This window comes from Corapipo altera, unplaced genomic scaffold (assembly GCF_003945725.1).
Source record: "Corapipo altera isolate COAL_440 unplaced genomic scaffold, ASM394572v1 60497, whole genome shotgun sequence".
NCBI lineage: Eukaryota > Metazoa > Chordata > Aves > Passeriformes > Pipridae > Corapipo > Corapipo altera.
Genome location: NW_020885085.1, coordinates 238839 through 259190, shown reverse-complemented (window position 1 = coordinate 259190; position 20352 = coordinate 238839). Strand labels below are relative to the sequence as shown.

Genomic DNA, 20352 nt, shown 5'->3' with positions numbered 1-20352 from the left:
CCACTGTAACAGTCAAAACAATTTGCTTTTCGCATTTGGAACAAAAACAAACAGAAGGCAATGATGAAGCATGTACTGCTTCCATCAGTTCTTTACACCATCTCAATCTATTTTGTGTCCATTCATCAATTCTTATAGATTAAAAAAATGTCATGTTTTACCATTCAGTAAATTAAATTAAAATCTTCTCTGGAAAATGTAGTTATGAATTCTGTCAGCTGTAACAATCCTACCAAGACTGGATTAATTTTCTTCATCTGTATCAGGGATGTTGATACTTTTGGTCTGTGTTTGGCCCCAGTCACCTGTATGAGTTTATATTTTCCCTGCCAAATTCACTGATAAAACGGTAGCTTTGTCCTTGGAGAGAGAGCTTCTTGTATAAACTATATTAATTGGTGTTCTGTAATTGGTTCATCATCTGCCAAGGACATTTGAAGGAGAAACCGAAGAAGAGGGGAGGAAGTAACAATCTCCGACTCAATTAGGGAAGACCCCTGAAGCATACTGCGCATGTGGAAGGGGAATTCCAAAGTTCTCATGCATGCACTGAAGGGATGCACTTGCATAACCAAGGAGGTGGGACTGAGAGCCTCTGGCGGGGCGGTACTGGCCACACCTGCCTAGGCAGATGTACTCAGTTGATTGTATAAAAGCAGACAGTCGGCTTTTTGGAGGAGGCTTGCTCCACACGAAGGACCAAGTTGTCTTTAGCGGGGACGCCTGCTACGTGTGAGCCTGCTAACCCTCTGAAAAATGCAGTTGCTGCAGAGGATTTTATGGCATTTGGAATTGGTAAGATAACCCCATGAATGACACCTGAGTGAGTAGGGTGTCATATTTCCTCATTGGTTTCTCTTTCTCTCAGGTTCCCATTTACTTCAGCCACTTTGTAATAAATATCAGTTTTATTGAGCTTTCAATGGTGTCTTGGTTTCAGATTTCAGTATGTTCTGAACCCCTCCCTAATACATTCATCTCAGTGGTAATAGATAATCTGTTCCTCTAATATGCATTTTACTCCATTGAAATCCTGTGCTTGGCCTTGAGCATCTAGCAATACAACACTTACTTCCCAAGTAAACATCACTTTTCTTTTAGCTATTTGAAAAAGACTTGCATGGAATATAATTTCCATTATGTATTTATTAAGGTTCACAAATTACAAGACTTCCAGGTACATTTTTGGATTCAGGTTTTCTAATAATCATATTAGTGCATATGCTGATACCTAATACCAGTGTGATTAATATAGGTTTTTAAAAATAATTTTAGTGCCAAATTTATAGAAATGTTTTCTACTTTTAAAAGGCTTCATTTTGAAAAACAAATTTTTGAAAAAGAAAAGCCCTGAAGAAAAATTATAGACACTGATTAGAAATGTGCTGTATATTTATTATCTCATTGGAGGTGTATATTGACAGCTACGGCAACATGGTAATTTCAGTCCACTGTTGTCCTTTCTGACGTGGTTTGAGACCCAAAGCCAATTTTTCAAACCCCCACAAATTTGCTCAAAGGTTGAGAGAAGTTTCACACAGGCAAACAAACTCAGCATGGGGAAATAATATCAAAATTTATTACTAACAAAATAAAAACTATAAAGTAATATATACAACAATCTTAACTAATTCTCCTATGATGATAAAACAATGTATTTACAAACATCACCCCTTCCTCCCCCCATAAAGTCCAGGAGGAGAAGAAGTCTCTACTCTCAAGGCCACAGTTCCAATTTGCAGTAGTTAGAAAATCTTCTCTCTCTCTTCATTGGAATGCAGGGGGGTCTACCCCCACCTCTCACCACTCGGCTACGCTATCAAGGGCTCACCCATGGGCTTTGAGGGAACACTCGTGTCACCATGTCGTCACCACGGAATACAGGGAGTTAAAGTTTAAAGTCTTTATTCTCTGCTCCATGGAGATTCCTTCCACGAGGAGTTTCGGGGGTCCCCTAAGCAGGATCCACCCCTCCCCGGGTCAAAAAGGGTTCTGGGGTTTTTGTCTTAGTTCCTACCCCAGAACTTTTCCAGCAGGCTTCTCTTTCTGCTCCGGCTCGTTGCTGCTTTGGTTGCTCCTGCAGACTCAGGGTCTGGATCCATGCCATGCTTTGCTGCTCACCAGGCAGCTTATTTTTCTCTCGCTCTCTGGAACTCTTCTGATCTCTGCTTCACAATTTTTGTCCAGGAGCCCAGTCTCGGCTCTGGCTGCAGCTCGCTGCTCTGTGCTGCCTTCGCTGCCACCCCCACTGTGAGTGGGGAAACCCCCCCCCATTCCTTGGCCACAGCACCTAGTCCGGTTTTAACACCATGCCAGGCCCCCCGCAGCCCAACCAGGGGGGCAGAGGGGCCTGGTCCCTCTGCTGTCTCCTGCTTCTAATTTCCAACTATGCCACAAGCTTCTTTTCTGGTTTCAGCAAATATGTAATTCCGCAGAGGCGTTTCAAGCTTCCCATTGGCTCAGCACTGAAAATACCACCCCTGCAACTAGCCATCTTCCAGCTCCAGGGGGAAAAAGTTGGTCAAACCACAACATTTTCACCGGGCCTGAACATGATACAAAAATGTAGCCTTGCTATAGATGTTTTTCCCTCATAGGCTCAAAATGGTGCAAGGGGCATACTGCTGTGGTCCTACTTTCCATGAAAGGTCATGGAAGGTTATTCTGAGGCTATAATCACCTATGTAATTTTGAAAGGAATGTATCACTAATTGAAGAATGCTTCCTATTTTTTGAATATTTGAAAATGTATTTTAAATAAATTTATACTACAAACTTCTGTTTTAATCCACAGAAATTAAGGTCAATATTTTCTTCCCTTTTTGACATGTTTGTATCTCATCATATGTCAGTGATAGCCTGAGAGAGCATCTACAGTGATATCCTGACCAGAACATGTGCAGACAAGCCTTAGCCAGATTCAAAAGTGGCAAAGTCTGTACTGAGACATCTAGCAACAGCACTTTAGCACTTAGTCCTGGGTCAACCAAAAGTTGTAGGCAATAATTCACTTAAAATCTCATTCCTTTTTTTTCAAGATCAATGTAAGGTAAAACATACACAGGTTTTCTTCTCAAGAATGCCAAGGCAGTGGAAGGAATAAAAAAAGGTTTATTTCAGATGCAAGGTCCACTTCTTCACGATGCTGCACACACTGGGCTCCAGGGAAAAAAGACAATGCCCTGCCTTCTCCAAAGCTTTTTGTATCTTCTCTCTCTCCTCCCCCCCCCCCCCCTGGCCTGAGGAGGCCTTGTACATGTCTGCAAACATGTTATCTCTCTGCATACCAGAGAGACACAGTTTGCTCACAGTTTTTCCCTGAAACTTTCTCTGAAATGCAGAAGGAAGAAAAAAAACATCTAACCCATTTGAGAAGGCATTTTACAGTCTTCCCAAGTAAAATCGGTTCTAGCTTTCTGTCACAAATTCTTCCGAAATTGTACCTATCCCTACAATCGATAAGAAAATTGTAACAGTAATTTCAAATGAATGAGTTATAAAATTTTAACTGAAACAATCCCTTAATCAATTCCATATTTATAGATCAAAAGTACAAAAATACAGGGAGACAGTTTTAGTGATATTTTTTATTAGTTTTAGTTAGATACATCTGAAGATGTTGAGTACAAAACACAGTATTTTACAAAGACAAATTTCTGTCACTTTATCAACACTGAATAAGCTCATTAATTCTTTATTTGAATAAGTCCCTAAATTAATAATTATTAATAATTGTAATTATAATGTAACAATTAATTAATAATTATTATAGATGTAGCAGATTTTTATTTTTGTGGAAGCAGTGACACATTCAAGCACAGTATTATTTTTGTATCTGCAAAACCCCTACAGGTTAAACTCACATTCATTTTGCATATACTATTTTATAGTTGTGTTTAGTATTTAATGTTTGTTTAACAGTTGTATCAAAACAGTGGGGGTTTTTCAACTATGTTTTAATCCACCTTTTAGGGACTTAGACTAGTGATTTATTTATTAATGTTGCCTTACAGTGGTGGCAAAAGGAATCACACAGTGCATAAAAGTAACATCCTAATGACATTTCCCAAAATTTGCATCCAACTAGAATTGATTATTAGTACTATATTTATTTCTCTTCACAGTGTGGAAAATTACAACCTGATCAAACAGATTATGTTAATCACATTCATTAATACACATTAAGTCTACTTATACTCCCTATTAATTATAGATATTGTTTTTAAACTTTCAATTAATACTTATTCTGTCTGCACAGTCTCCAAAGAGCTGACAAGCAGGAAATCTAGAGACATAATAAAAAACTTAATAGAGAACATGAAAATATGTTGAGAGTGAAATACTATTCTAAAAATTCCAAATACTTTACTAGATACTCACTTTGGAAATATTGTTCATGTCTCCTGAGCCTTAAATTAAAATAGATAGTTAATCAGTTAATTTTGAGTTGAAATTAATCTAAGAGTTTATTTTCATACTAAAATATATAGTGTATACACCTAATGCAAAAAAAAGAAAAAAAGGATACGTTTCTGATCTGTATCAGTTCCTTAAATGCCATTCTTTAGGATGAGGCAGTCTGACAACTCAGAAAAGGATATGTCCAACCTCCCTGTCCTCTTAGCCAAGTACTGCAATTCATTTTGGGTACATACACCTGAGGAAGATGTTGCTTCAGCTTGAGGGGAGGGAGGAAGCTAAATCATGGCTAACTAGTAAAAGTTAATGTTGCTGAAAAAAATGATCACCATTTTTACTGAATTTCAGCTACCCAAAACTCCATATAAGACTGCTAATGCTAATACCCCATCCCTGGAAGTGCTCAAGGCCAAGTTTGATGGGGTTTTGAGCAACCTGGTCTAGCAGAAAGTGTTCCTACCCGTGGCAGTGAGGTTGGAACTAGATGACCTTTAAGGCCCCTTCCAACCCAAACCATTCCGTGTTTTTGGTATTCTAATGAAATATCTCTAGGGTCAGTTGAGGGAGTGTTTCATCAATGTCTTTTCCCCTAGAAGCAGAAGCCTACTACTGAAATTTACTAAAATGACATCAACTTTGGATGCATTACAAACACTGATAATATCTTTCATAAGAAAGTAGGTGATCCTGAGGACTGGAGTAACAGAAACAAAAATTTTAAATCTAATTAGTGCAAGACTAACAAAAAGTATTTTTCTCATATGTTGTAGCTCTCACTTGGTTAAAGCCAAGAATAAATTAAATATAATTTAAGGATGGATGTATCAAGAAAAGCATTTCTAGTCGCAACAGACAGCAAACAATTATGGTCACCATATTTCAGAAAAGACAAATTCAAACTGCTATAGTTGTATTAGGGAGGGGTTTGGACCATACTGAATCTGAAACCATGACCCCATTGCAAGCTCAACAAAACTGATATTTATTACCAAGAGGTGGTCAACAAAACGAACAAACCCAAAAGGGAGGAAGGAGGAGAGAAATAAGCCCCCAGTACGACCTCCCCAGGCACCCAGCTGTTGCCTATAAAGTTATCTTACTGACCTAGAATGCCTATAATTACCCATAGCAGAAGCTGCATCCTTGGAGAGTCAGTAAGTTCACAAATTGGCAGGCGTTCCTGCCAAAGGCAACATTGGCCTTGATGTGAAGCTAGCTACTTTCCAAAGAAGAGCTATCTGCTTTTTATACAATTAACTGAGTGACCTCAACCTAGCCAGGTGTGGCCAGCACCGCCCAGCCAGAGGCCCTCAGTCCCACCTCCCGATTATGCAAGTAATATCTCTTCTGCGCACGTGTGGCTTTCCCTGCGCCTGCGTACTGCACCTGGGGGGGTCTTTCTTAATTGAGTTGGTGGGTTTACTTCATCCTCCTCCTCCTCAATCTCTCCTTCAAGTGACCTTGGAGAACGATTAGCCAATCACAGAATACCAATTAAATATAGTTTATACAAGAAAATTGTAATGGTTTGAGAGCCCCAAAAATCCAGTTCTCGAGTCCAACCCCCCTCCCACATCTCAGCCCAGTGTGAGATGGGTTTTCCAGACACCACACAAGACTCAAAATGGGAGTAAGGGATTATATTACAATGACTGTACAGATAAATATTATAATACATTACACACACAATCTCAACTATCTCTACCATGATAAAGCAGTATTAACAATGGATCAAATCTCTTCTTCCTCCAAATAAAAGTCCAGGAGGGAAGAAGGAAGAGATCCTTTCCACTCTCAGAGCAGCAGTGTCTCTAGGGCAGCAGGCTCTCTTCTTCCATGCAGTAGCTGTAGCTGGATCTCTGCCAGCACACACGAGGGGGGTCTCCAAGCCCCTCTCGGCCCTTCGACTCCAAGCGAGGGTCTTTCTCTTCCATGAACTGCATAGCAGGGACAAGGTTCGCCTCACCTTGTCATATCATGGGATGTAAGACATCCCATGAAGGTCCCTTCCTCAGGGGATTCACCCCTGAGTCAGAACGTCTTGGGCAGCTTTCAGTTGAAGGCCTTTGCCTCAAGAGTTCTATCAGAGCTCCTGTGCTCTGTCTCAGGCTGTTGTTTGGCAGCAGCAGCGAAGGGGGCGAAGCCCTCCTTCGGATTCCTTCAGTCGTCCTGGTCCAGCTCCGGGAAGCCCTGAGCTTCTCAACTCCTCTCTTTTCGGTGCTGTAGAACTCTAAGACTCTTCTCAGGTAAGAGTCCATCATCCTCCTCCTCTCTAGGAGGTCTCAGAGGGGTTTGGGGAGTTTGTTTCAGTTCTTACCCAAACTCTCTCTCTCTCTGTAGAGCTTAGTCCTGCTCTGTTTCCATCAGACATTTCTCTGTGTCTTCCTTGGCTACATGCCATCTCTGCTGCTTCTCCCTTATCTCTTGGCTTTCAGCCACAGTCTCTGGTCAGTGCTGTTTTTGCCGCTGCTCCTGCTGCTGCTCACGGTGGAGAAAAACTCCCAGCTCTTAGCTACAGATACTTAGCCCAGTCTAACTCCTGCCCCTTCTCCTCGTGGCTCAGAACATGGCCACCTCTCCAACTACCACTACAACTACCTTTCTTTTCCGGTCTGGGTGATATGTTTACATTTTGCAGGAGCGCTGGTTGGCTCAACCCCAAGGGAGACACCACCCCCTGGGGGGTTACCATTTTATAACTCTAGGGGGAAAACTTTTTTCCCCCACCACAACACTCCACCCCCTCGCTCTGCAAAATTTAAACATATCACAACAATTTGAAAAACTCCAATCAACATGCAATCTTCAACAAACTAAAATATAATCAAAATCTCTCTACGACACATCAATATAGCATTATCACAAACTTTACTCTGAGTACTTACATCACTATAGCTTTACTTTCTCTACAATGGTACAGCCTGTGTTTTGTCTGGAAACCCTTTCTGTTATCACAAGCATCATGGCTCTTATCTCTTTATCTCTCAAACCATTACAAGGACAAATTTCCCATTTTATCAGTGCTTGTTTTCTCATAACTTGGCAGGGAAAGAACAAAACTTTTACAGCTGCCTGGACCAAACACAGACCAAAGGTATCAGTGTAATTAACCCCTGATACATATAGTGTCAAAGAAAAATAATCAAGAAAATGGAGTTGTGGGAGGAGACTGAAATAGCTTGGTATATTTAGCCAGCAAAATTAAGGCTGAGAAGGAATATGATTTCTCACTAGATATACACCAGACACATAAACATTAGGAAGAGTCTTTTTGTCGTGGACAAATGGAAAACTTTTGGTGGAAATCATAAAAAGATTTGTTTCCAACCATAAGAGGCATGAACAGATACCTAGTAGAAGGGTTACGGTCAAAGAAGCTAGAGAAGTTCAAGATGGAGTTTGACCAATTTATGCACGTGATTATGAGACATAACTGCCTACTGCAGCATGAAACTGAATGCAGGAGATCTCTTCCAGTCTTGCATTCCTAAAAGAGCTCAGGTTCCATTTTAGAAATTAAATTACCTTATAAAACAGTTGTTCTTAATTTGACTAAATGACATACTTTTCACTAGAGAAAATAACTAACCAGCTAGGTACATATAAAATTCATCTGTAACTGTTTCAATAATTCTTGGGCTATAATAAGTGACAGAAAAAGATGCAATTATCATTTACAGGTTTTCATTTGCTTGAATATAATGTGCATCATTATAATTAAATCAACAATCTATTTTAGGATTGTAATATGTAAAGAAAGCTATAAACTCACAAGATGGCCTTACGCAAATTAATATAGGAATTTCAGAGACCTGTTTGTCAAGAAAAAAAGACAATTCTATTGGAAGTTATATGCATTTTGTTGAATTTTAATTGCTCAGAATATATCTCCTAAATGAGGTTTGATGGCTTAGTTTTTTCGCATCTTGGCATAGCCTTTTCCAATTTCTCCCTTCTTCCTACCTTTTTATGCTTCCTGTCTCATACTCTCCAGCTTCTAGGCTATAACTGTACTAATTTTCCATCCACCATGGTAGTATGGATAGAAGCAGGGGAACAGTAACAGCTTGGCTTCTACTTTCCCATCATACATTTAGCTTGTATTCAGCAGTGTTGCAGGTGCCCTGTGTTATTGGGCCAGCTCCCAGATGTAAAAGAGAACCTTGCTGATCAACACAGAGGAGGAAAGAGATCTGAAGTATTTGCAGACTGAGGTTCCCCCCATTGTTGCCCATATGAATGATACTCCTTGGTGCAGATGGAAGTGAAGAACAGAATACAAAAACTTTATTCAGAGTTAGTGGCTTAGTGTTATGGTATAAGTACAAATAAATGCAAGGTATTTGTTTACCTTGTGGGTATGGAAGAAGAAGGCATAAATGCAATTTATTTAGCTGCAGATTATTGCTTAAATCCCTTTCAAGTGTCATTCATCCAAAAAGACTCTCAGGGGATAAAACAGTGCATGTTTTGTAGAATTGTGTAAGGCTTCTCCCTTAGATAAGAATCTCTTGAAAGCCATAATGTCAAAAGACAGGAAGTACTCTTTTCTTCCTGCCACTGTATGCCCTGACAAGAATGCATGTTCTTTCGTAGTGCACTAAAATGGCAGTTGTTTGAAGCTGCTTATGGGGATGGAATAATAAAATTAATACTTAACAGACAGAAGACTAATTATAGAACAAATGAGGATATCAAAATATGGGATAAAAACAACTTATTGCATACATCAATATATGTGTAATAACTTACTTCCATGTACTTGATAAGAACTCAGACCAGCATGTCATAATGACACCTTGTCAAGTTTTTGAAAGAGGAAGAGAGAAAAAGAAAAATGGGTCTTATGCCATCAGTTCTACATTACTGTGATGATATGTTTATAGAGTGGTTTGAAACAACTGGATTGAAATTATACTATGCAATATAAATAACATAGAGTATTTTTCGTCCATAGGTGCATTATATAATTCAATTCATATGCTTAAAAAGTATTTCTTATTAATGTATATACAGCTTTTTTAGTTTTTAAAATATTTTAACATATGGTCTCCTACATAACTTGGAGAACTAGTCATAGAAAATGGCACTGCTCATTGTCAATTCACAATGTTCATAACATTTACTATTATTACCTAATGATCCATTCATGTGATGTGAATCCATTCCACCCAGTCCACTCATAGGTCCATCTGATCCTGGTCCCACTGGAAACTATAAAAGGATCAGACATTAAAAAATATTGCTGCACAATTTTTTAAGAAAATCTAATAAAAAAAATATTCCTTAGAAGAAAAACGTTAAAGGAAAAATGCACAGTCCCATTCCTGAATGTGAGAGTCAAGTGAAAGTCTTCCATGTGATTGCAAAAAGTGTCATTGTGTTTTTTTACTTTTTCCATTATTATGTTCATCATTTTCTGAGAAACTTATTTCTGTGGTCTGGCTAATCTACTTTAATTCTTTGTACATGAGTTTCAAACCTGCAAGTGCTGACCTAACTCTACTCCCATTGAAGTTACAGATAATTTTGCTATTCACTTCAATTAGTAGGTGATTAACAGATTTCAAAACATACCCTATCTATACTGACAGTCAGACTACTCTGTATTACCTTTGCAATATGATCATTTTCTTACAGATTTAAGATATTAACCTTAAATTCAGTTCTTCAAAACTTAAAGGCATTAGCCCAAAGGAGGGCCGTGAAGATACTTAGAGGGATGGAACACCTCTCCTGTGAGGAAAGGCTGAGAGAATTGGAATTGTTCAGCCTGGAGAAGAGAAGACTGGGAAGACCTAATTGCAGCCTTCCAGTATCTGAAGGGAGCCTACAAGAAAGCTAGAGAGGAACTGTTTACAAGGGCATGTAGTGACAGGACAAGGGGGGATGGCTTCAAACTGAGAGTAGGTTTAGATTAGATATTAAGAAGAGATTCTTTACTGTGAGGATGGCAAGGCGCTGGAACAGGTTGCCCAGAGAAGTTGTGGATGCCCCCTCCCTGGAAGTGTTCAAGGCCAGGTTGGATGGGGCCCTGAGCCACCTGGTCTAGTGGAAGGTGTCCCTGCCCATGGCAGAGGGATTTGAGCTAGATGATCTTCAAGGTCCCTTTTATCTCAAACCATTCTATGATTTGCATCGTAGATTATTTTCTAAAATTCACTGCATACTGATTTAGCAATATCTAAATATCTTTATTCTTAAAGATTTATTGTCCTCTTTTCAAAAGGCTCACAGTATGGACTGTAATTAGATGAAAGGCATAGGTAGAGATCACAAAAGAAACCAATTCTAAGAATTCAGATTTTTTTCAGTTGAGATTTTTTCTAGTCCAGTAGTTTGCAAGGCAAATACCTAAATGTTATCATTCACTTTCATACTTGACACCTTATTTAGGTAAACAGGAAAGTTTGTTTCTTCTTAAAGGCATTTGGTTTATCCTTTTTTACAGAATAGCAGGGAAATACAATGCTGGGCCACTTTCAACAGTTTTCGTTTCCCTCTTCAGTCAGACTCTTTTTTATAATAAAATTTTAAAGCTAGCAGAAACTAATGCTTGGTGTCAGCTCCTAAGATGGTGTCATATGGTACACAAATCTATTTCACTGCAGTATGACAAACTAAGTCATCCCAAATATCCACATGCACATGCTTCTCAGGTCTTTTCTGTGTTGAAAAACAGGCCCCAATCATTATTTTGCATCTACTGGCATGATTGATTTGTAAAACATTCGAAAACCTAAAATGGACACTGATGGAAATGTAGTGGTTTGGATAAAACAAAGCTGCATAATTAAAAAAAATATATAACTAGATTCATATTTACGTTAGGTCAGTTGGGTCCAGGTGGTACATTCATTAAAGTGTGCATGTTGTCTCCAGAGTTCGTTGAATCTGTAAAAAGAGATTATTTTATGTGCTAATATATCTCTTTCAACAAAACTACTCACCTAATACATTTGTTGTCATTTAGTTCATATTGTTTCTGTTCCTAAATTACTGATACGCAGTGAAAATATAATGGAAGGTTTCATTTCTTTTTTATCTATTTCTACCACAGAATAGAGATATCAAAAGAAACAATTGCAATTGTCTCTACTTGACTTTCTAGAACCTACTTTTATGCGTGAGTGTTAAAAGGTTTATAAATCACCAAGTATCTGTAATATTTAATTCCTTAAACCATTATTCCCAGAGTTCCAAATTACTTCACTCATCTTCAATGCTTTATAAAACAGGAGTTTCTCTCTTAGCAACACTTCTTGGAATTTGTTTTCCATCTGTAATAACCAATAAATATCATGGCTAGGCTTCGCGAACAAAGATTTGGAAAGGCTCTATCCACATTTGTTACAGGCACGCTGGTGGCTTATGAGGCCAATACGAGACAGACATATCCAATTGCAAAAGGCACAGCAGAAAGACTCCTTAGATGGTATATTCTGCAAGACACGGTTCTTTCTGCGTTGCCTTTTCTCCTTGAGAGTGATCCTGCGTGTGTTCTCAAAGGAGACAGCTGCGTTATAGATGGCGTGTCTCCAGGCCTCCTGATTGGAGGCCAGAGTAGACCAGTTATGGTGATCAATATGACCAAGGCTGAGATGTTGTTTCAGGGAGTCCTTGTATCTTTTCTTCGGAGCTCCTCTCATGCGGCAGCCAGTGGCAAGTTCACCATAAAGCAAGATCTTAGGGAGGTGGTGGTCCTTCATCCTGGAGATGTGCCCTGCCCATCGCAGCTGTGTTCTCATCAACATGGCCTCTATACTTGTGACTGCTGCTTGCTCTAGCACAGATGTATTGGTCACAAAATTGGACCAGTGGATGTTTAGGATTGTAGGGAGGCAGCATTGATGGAAGCGTTCTAGGAGACGCAGGTGGTGGCAGTAGATGACCCATGATTCGGAACCATACAAGAGAGTAGACAGCACTATGGCTCTGTAAACACCAATCTTGGTACTTTTCTTTTATATAGCCTTCAGATTAGTGTAGTGAATGGAATTATTTTATTCTCATCTGTGTCAATCTATTAGATTTTGAATATATCTAACTATTCAGTGGAATATTGTGCAAAGATCCCCTCTCTAAGGACAGCTTTAGCTAATGTATCTTTATGGTACAGTGTGGTGCAATGTTTCAAAACCAACGTGAATCCAAAACCAACAAACCCATGTTGGCACAGTGTGTGGCCTAAACTATAAGTTCTGACAAGAGCTTCACTGGGCCTTGCCAGAAGTTGACACAGCTATACTTCTGAGTCTGGGATTACTTCACATAGAACCAGAGGAGAGATATACCTTTTCCCTCCAGTCAATGTACACAAACTTTTAGACTGGAGCACCTCCAGAGTCCAAAATGCAAGATTTAAATAATGGTATATGGAATACAACCCTCATAACTCTTCTGGTTGAACTTAGGAAGTCAATGCCTGAAAACTACCAGTATATACAAATTATTCATTCCCAGCTCCAACTGATCCCTACTGCTAACACACACGTATTAATACTCCTGTGGTGGGTTGACCTTCTATCAGGGATGTTGATACTTTGGTCTGTGTTTGGCCCAGACACCTGTAAAAGTTTAGTTCTTTCCCTGCCAAGTAATGAGAAAACAAGCACTGATAGACGAGAACTTCATCCTTGAAGTAAGCATCTGGTATAAACTCAAATTAGTTGACTTGCATAATAAAGGGAGGGACTGAGGACCTCTGGCTGGGCGGTGCTGGCCACACCTGCCTAGGTAGACATCACTCAGTTAATTGTATAAAAGCAGTTAGCTCTTGTTGGAGGGGGGAACAAGCTTCACATCAAGGACAACATTGCCTTTTGCGGGGATGCCTGTTATTTTGTGAGCCTGCCGACTCTCCGGGAATGCAGCTTCTGCTATGGGTAATTCTAGGCATTCTGGGTTGTAGCAGATGCGGTCCTTGTATAACAAGGAATAATGATGCTCCTCGTGGTGGTGTGGACAAAGAGGCTTTATTTCAAACTCGGCGCGGTTTTATTCCTTAACACCATGTGACTTCTTTAACCAACCAGGTTACTTATGTCGGGGCATGCTCTCTTGGGCTCTGTTACTCAGCACATCCTTTGTGCCCTTAGACACGCCTCCCACATCACCCCCCTCCTAAATATCTAAAAGAAGTCACGATAACAGTGTAAACAAAAATGCAAACAACAATTCAAACGATCAAAACATTATAAGTTACCAAGTTTCGCAGTGATCCAGCACATTGCTTGCTTGATTACTTATACTTCTATTGTAAACATTTTTAAAACCTTCTTATATTCCTATAGGGTAGTGCAACTTGGAGAGATAACTTTATTAACTTGGACTTATCTTAACTGTGTGTAAACTACAACTTTTTTAATCTGAGGGTTTTTATAACTGGGAGATTTAACTTTATTTAAGAAACAGGGTAATCTTAGCAAACTTCAATTTCTTAAAAGCGACCTGTGGCTGAGGTAATGTTATTTTGTGAGGTGTTTTGTTTTTCATTATTTGACTAGTCAAACAACTATTTTCATTCATTCACTCATCTCATTCATCGGTGGCCACCGTACACTGAACACACACACGAACACACACACACATGCACATTTCAGAGACTGCTTTCACCACGTTGGTCATTTTCTAATGTAAACTTGAAACATAACATAACTCTTTTCAAACTTCTGCGTTGCTCTGGTTCCTGCTGCTGTGGTCACATATTTGAATAGGGTTTTACACACTTGGGAGAATTCTGTTTGAGTCACAAAATCTAGGGATCTCGTCCAATGTCCTGAAATCAATTCTTACCATGATTAGTAGTTTGGGAGAAACAAATGCTTGAGGTGTGTGCTGCTTTTCAGACCTGCTTCTTTCAGCACTGTCACAACTCAAAAATTGATAACATACATAGCTTTTTACAGATGTTCTTACAGGTTACACTGGTTCTCCCCCCTTTTGTTTAAATTTAGCATGTGTTTCAAAATGTGATGTGCTTTTGCTGTTTTATGGTTTAATGTGGAATGCTCGTGACATGAGAATTTTCCTATTTGATAGGAAGTATCTGGTTATTATTAATGTTAATCCATTTTAGTGTATCAAGGTTGCTAAGCAACTAACTCGTGTTTTACACCCTTGTGTTTTATCTAGTGGATGTAGTAGCAGTTATGCTTTGTGGATGTGTATCTATTTGCATGTACATTTTCAACACGTCTAATTCAGATATGTACATATCTGTTTGCTAGATCTCACTTGCCATTAACCAGCTAGGGTTAATGCTTTCTGAGAGGCATAAGGACAGCATAAGCGTGATTTCCTGACAGTGTGAGCATACCTTGATGATGTAGTTTTTATTAATTGTTTTGAATGGTCTCTTTAGAGAACCTGTATTCTGATGTAATGAATGAGACAATTGCTTGCCTTAAAACTCTGGGTATAGTGTTAAACATTGCTGCTTTAGCAGCTTCTTAGTTACTGTCAGTCATTGTCTGTGGCATGTCAGGATGTGATTTGTGTACATATATATAGAAATCATACCTTCTGTAACTCACAGGAACCAAACAGAACGCATTTCAAACAACAGGTAAGGGTTAACAATATCTCAAGGAAATTAACTTTCAAGACGGGATATTAACCTTATAGCATAATAAGCACAATCATAACACTCGAGGATTGTTTAAAAACTTTTCAAGGTAATATGAATGACAATCAGTTCCAGAACTATACAGAAGCTTGGTTCATGGTCTGTAATTTTCCTACTGATCAGTGGCAGGATTTATTCAAGTCATTGCAGCATTTTGTGGTTTTCTAGATGCATGTGTGAAGGCCCTGAGGCCTTTCACTGGTTCAGTTTTGCATCTGGTGTGGTTTTTAAAGGCAAATTGCTGATTTCTGCCACAATCTGTGCTTAAGGAGATGAATTAAAATATTACCACTAAAACTTGCCAGGGCATCTTAAAATCCGGCATCCTCAGCTGTCATCCTATCCAAATTGTCTTTCAAAGCTGGAATGTTGGTAAAGGTAGGATTTCTTCTGTCCAGTTCTCTCCGTCGTGCTCTGCCCTAAATGACAAGCTTGCAAACATATTAGCAGTTTACACAGATTTTAGGTGGTGTGGTATGACAGAAAAAGCTGTTCTATAACCAACAGTGGGCTTCTCTCAGTTTGATCCCACTGAAACAAACTGCAATGCTTCATACCTGCTGGAAACAAGAACTAGGCAGAATTGCCTTTCAGCATCTCTGTTGTTCTGTTTGCCTTTTATCACCTTGGTATAATTCTCTAACATTTGGTTTGCCTCTGCAGCTAACGATTTGTCAGACTTTAAATTGAAGTTCTCCCTTAGCAACATAAAGAGAGGGTATAGATCCCCTATGGTTATGGTTAAAACAGGTTTTAAGCAATTGGTAGCTTTCTGAGGCTTCTGCAACTCCTGTAAATATAAATGTTTTTTACCTCGAGTTGTGTCAGCTGTGTAGAACTTTTTTGCTGTGTTCTCTCGTCCTGGGCAAGTCCAGAGTTGTGGTTGTTGAATTCCTCCTGAAACAACCTGAAGATCTGCATCTTGGGTGGTTTTGGTTAAAGCAGCAGGAACAAATGGCAGTTCATTTCTTGTGGCCGTGGTTATTAATGTGTCATCTGCATAATGATGTATTATGGCTGTCTGATACTTTATCGAGGTATTTTGCATTCCCTGAGGAAGGGCAGCCCAGCAGTGACTTTGCATAGATTGTGCACTGTTTAAAACCATGATGGGAAAGAAAGGTTTCTGGGCACCTGCCGGGTGAAGGAGAATGGTAAAGGAATGGTTTTTTGAATCAGTTACCACTCGTGGCCAATTTGCTAGAAGCCTTATAGGTAGGGGCAGTCCGATTTGCAAGGTTTCTGCATGTTTTTTGACTGCACGTTCTGCTCTTAACATTTGCAATGTTTTCCACCTGTCACCTTTCTTTGGGGTACAGGGTACACGGGTATTTTGGGGACTGGTTATTGGCATATTGTGGCTTGCCTTAATTTGTTTCTTTTCTTGCACATGAAAAGTAGTACCACAAAGGATTACAGCAAGCAGGGCTCCTACAAGCAGTATGATGCCTGTAGCACATCTTTTGCCTTGCTTATGGCACCTTTGGTATAACTCAGTCATTTCTCTGCTGTTAGGGTGTTTATGGAATGTTGCTACTAGGGGCTTCCAAGGACAATCTTCCTGAGAGTGACCTATTTCTTCACAACTAATACAACTAGCTGTGTGTCTGACTTCTTTCTGTACTCTTATCTGGGCATCTAAAGCTGCAGCTAAAGAGGCAGGTAGCTGCTTCTCAGAGCTAGCCTTTTGGTAGGGTTGTACCAGCTCAATAAAGTCACAGTTCTCCCTTGCAGGAGGGCTCTGCAAAACTCCTTCACAGTTTGCATTTTCTCTTTCAAAAGCCAAATGCTTGTACAGCATCTCTCTGGCTTCATTGTATTCAATTTGCTTGTTCAAAGCAGACTGCAGCTGGTCTACACATCTTAAATTTAACTCAGTATAACTTTGTAACCCTTTAATGGGGGACAGATGATCATCTTGATCTGCAGTGAGAATGCTTTCCATAGCTTTTAGGGCTTGCTTGGCTATCTCTCTATGGTACTTTGATTGTGGATCTAGATTATAATTTTCTTCTCTGCTTAATTGGTGTGCCGTGATGCCTGCCTGTGGGTATTTAATATGAATAGAGCAATTTTTCTGAAAATCAGTTAACCAAACTGTATATTGGGTGTCACTGAGAACTAATTTTACTAATTCTTCCCAGTCATATGTGGTGAAAAGATAGATGTAACTCAATGCCTCCAAATATTTGAAAATATTGGTTAAAGACAGACCAGAACCTCTTATCAAATGCCTCAGGTTCTCTGTGGCCCTATACAGGGTTTGACTCTGAGGGGACTGGCTTTGGCTAATATCGTCTGGGCATGCCTGATTAACATTCAGGCTTTCCATACGAATTGCCTTGTCTAGACATTGTTCCCACATGTTAGCTGACTTCTCCCCATTTGCCCTTTTGATCCCTCCCATTGGAATCATGTTTTGTTCTTTCTCCCCTTCCTTCTCCCCCTCCCCCCATCCCTCCCAGTTCTCCCCCGTTGTAGCCCTGGTGAGACCGGTTCCCTGTTGGGGGGTGGTGGGCGGTACAGGCAGCGAGTAGGGGGCGGGGTTGCCTCCCTCCTCGTGTCTGTGGGTGGGGTGGGGCTGCACCTGGGCCGGAACAGAAAGGTCAGGGTTTGGGCTGTGAGGGGCCACACCGGGCCACGTGGTCACTGGTCATCCGCAGCGAAGTGGGGTAGGTACGCTGAATTAGCCCCCCCATCGCTGTAACAGAATTGCTTGCTGTGGGCCCATAGGCCAGGAGCTTGCATGGCAATTCTGTCCCTTCCCAGCAACTGTGCTCTCCCAGCTCCCGTCCCTTTCCCCGGTATGTTCTCTGAGTTTCTGTTACTATGTTGTGTTGTGCTGCTACCAGCAGTGTGTGCAGGGGGTGCGGTGTGGGGGTTTTTTTTTTCCCTGTGTGCTTTGTGCAGGCAGAGTTTATAACCGAGTAAACTGCTTTATATTGCAAAAACTGGCAATCGCCTGTGTCTGTGTTTCGTTTCAATGTATCATGAGGTTTCTATGGAAACAAGTGTTTGTGTTTACCTTATCTACGAGCGGCTGGGAACACACGTGTTTTGAGTCCTTTGTGTAGCAGTTTTGTTTATCTGGCAGTCTTTTCTCTGCGGTTTTTTTCTCTTGGCGTCTCTGCGGGGGTCCGGGTCTGTTGCGGCTGTGGCGTGGAGGGGCGCGCGGCGGCGGCTCGGCGCGGGGCAGGATCGGCGGGTGTCCTCGGTGCATGGCTGGTGTCCCGGTGCAGGCTGCGAGCGGCGGCGTGGGGCAGCGGCAGGTACAGGGCAGCTGTAGCGACAGGCGCGGGGCTGGCTGCAGAAGCGGTGCTTGGGGGTGCAGGCGATCGGCGTGTGCGGGCTGCTGAAGTGGCGAACGGCAGAAGCGGCGCTGGCGGCGGTGTCTCAGTCATGCCGCGGCGGCTCGGCGCGAGTCCGGCTCCGTCTCTGGCGAGCACGGCGTTCGCGGCGGTGGCGGTTCGGCACGGCAGCGGCGGCTCCGGGGCTCCCGCAGTTCGCTGGGCGGTGCGGGGGTCGGGGTGCGCTGTATCAGGAAGGCGCGGCGCCTTTGGTAAAGCCCGCGCGATTTGAATGCGGCGCGGGGGCTTTTTTGCGGCTGTGCTTTTTAAGCACACCCGCAGGGTCAGTCAGCGGTGGTGAGCAGGCGGGGAGCCGCGGCAGTTTCTGCTGGACAGGGGGTCAGCGGTGGCTGGGGGGTGTTAAGATGCGGCAGCGGCAAAGCTGCTTCTCGCACGTGGTCCTGCTGCAGCAGTCAGCAGCGGCAAGGCCGTTTTTACCAGATGGTCGACACACGGGGACCAACAGGCTTTTCCCTGACGATCTTAAGGTGCTCCGCGGCCCGGGTCTCCGAGCTGCAGGCACGCTGCTGTTCAGGGAGCAGTCTTAGGCGTGCAGGGTGCCTTCCAGCTGGACTCACCACTTTTGATGTTGTGTGGACCCTCTGCTCTTTCCGGTTGCTGCTCAACCTCTCGGTTTCTTCTTCAACTTCTTTCTTCTCTTCTCTTGTGCACTTTCCTAATATTTTTGGAGCTCCTAAACTAACTTTCTGTTTCTCAGATGCCACTGAGACCACGGCTTTACTGACGTCAAGGTTTTTTGCGGTAAAGGCTCCCATCTCCGAGAATTGAGACGATCACGGAGTCACCGGCTGATTTCCTGATTCAGGACAGATATCTGGCTTAATATAAGCTAAAAGAGTCCATGGTAATTGGCTTAATATAAGCTAAAATGTCCCTGTTCGGGCACCATATGTAGCAGATGCGGTCCTTGTATAACAAGGAATAATGATGCTCCTCGTGGTGGTGTGGACAAAGAGGTTTCATTTCAAACTTGGCGCGGTTTTATTCCTTAACACCATGTGACTTCTTTAACCAACCAGGTTACTTATGTCAGGGCATACTCTCTTGGGCTCTGTTACTCAGCACATCCTTTGTGCCCTTAGACACGCCTCCCACACTGGGTCAGTAAGATAACTTTATAAGCAACACCTGGGTAACTGGGGAGTCGTACCGAGGGCTTATTTTCCTCCTCCTTCCTTTCCAGTTTGTTCGTTTTGTTGACCACCTCTTGGGAATAAATATCAGTTTTTGTTGAGCTTTCAACGGTGTTATGGTTTCAGTTTCAGTATCCTCTGAACTCTCTCTATTACATTTTTGGCAACAAGGATGAGATATTGAACACAAAACGCGCCATTGCCAAGGACAAAGCAGGATCCGCAGGTGGGGTGCATTAGCCTGTGGAGTGCACTGCTGTTTTTTGCTAGAAAAGCAAGACCTATTGAGCTTGTAGGGCTGCGTCGCTTGTTGCTGGAAAAGCGGGACCTATTTAACTTCTAGGGTTGCGTCGCTTGTTGCTGGGGGGGGCAGGCTACAGAGTATAGCTGCCTCCCCGTGCTTTTGTTGATTCTCATGTTCTGTCCATTGTGTCATTGTGATGCACCTGGTTTTGGATGGGATGGAGTTAATCTACTTCTTAGTAGCTGGTACAGTGCTGTGTTTTGGATTCAGTGTGAGAATGACACTGATAACACACTGATGGTTTAGTATCTGCTTGGTGGTGCTTACCCACTCAAGGAGCCTGCAGTATTTCATGCTCTGCCAGAGAGCTGGTGCACAAGAAGCTGGGAGGGAGCACAGCCAGGAGAGCTGACTTGAATATGCCAAAGGAATATCCCATGCCGTGGAACATCACGTCCAGCACATAAACTGGGAAGAGTCACCCAGAAGGTGGCAGGGGTGGCACTGCTTGGGGTGGCAGGGTTGGCTGGTTCCTGTCCAACGAGACTCTTTCTGAGTCAA

At 41.7% G+C, this 20352-nt stretch overlaps 1 long non-coding RNA gene across 1 annotated transcript; it reads right to left on the bottom strand.

The window, feature by feature from the left end:
• Nucleotides 1–2153: 2153 nt before the first annotated feature.
• Nucleotides 2154–17517, bottom strand: LOC113960124. The gene is made up of 3 exons (XR_003531983.1): nt 17326–17517; nt 14615–14616; nt 2154–2165 (listed from the first exon to the last, which is right to left on the bottom strand). It is a non-coding gene; the product is annotated as an uncharacterized LOC113960124 (long non-coding RNA).
• Between the last annotated feature and the right edge of the window lie 2835 nt (nt 17518–20352).